Here is a 710-nt window from a genome sequence, read left to right on the forward strand (position 1 = left end):
TAATGTCATGATAGCTAAGCAGGGAAGTTTTTTAGAAATAGGTGGTGCTTACCGTTCTCACTGGGAAACCTTGTATGCTATCAGTATTGCATACATATAACACTGACTCAGTTTAAGTGTAGTTTGAGAGAGCCTCAATCAAGTTCAGGCTTGTTTCTTTTTTTAGAGGCTGTCAAAAAGTAATTCTGGGAATACAGGACATCACTCACCAAATAGAAGGGTGGAAACTGAGTATGAAGACGCTTTATCCAATACTCCCTACACCACAGGCAGTGATGTAGAGGTATGGAAAAGCTAAGGGGTGGAATTTCTTCCTTAACAGACAATCAAGGACATTGGGTGGGGACATAAATGCTACAGAGCTCACACCATGTGGGTATTCATGAGACAATTTAAAGTTACTGATTTTATTTCCAGGCAAACTAGTTTGTTTAATATGTAGGAATTTCTAGGGATACAACCTCCTAAATGTGCTTTTACAGCTAATAATCTGCTACCACAGATCTTTTAAGGTGTGGTATTTCACTCTGCCGATCAATGAAGGAATGTTTCTGGAGTCTAATAGAGTTTAAGCTCCAGTCTTCTATAGAGTCGTGTGTGTTGTGTGTGTGTGTTGTGGTGTGTGTGTGTTGTGTGTGGTGTGTGTCGTGTGTTGGTGTGTGTGTGTTGTGTGGTGTGTGTGGTGTGTCTGTGTGTCTGTGTGTGTGTGG

The sequence above is a fragment of the Morone saxatilis genome, unplaced genomic scaffold (genome assembly GCF_004916995.1).
Source record: "Morone saxatilis isolate NCDOM2014 unplaced genomic scaffold, NCSU_SB_2.0 Contig8, whole genome shotgun sequence".
Lineage (NCBI taxonomy): Eukaryota > Metazoa > Chordata > Actinopteri > Moronidae > Morone > Morone saxatilis.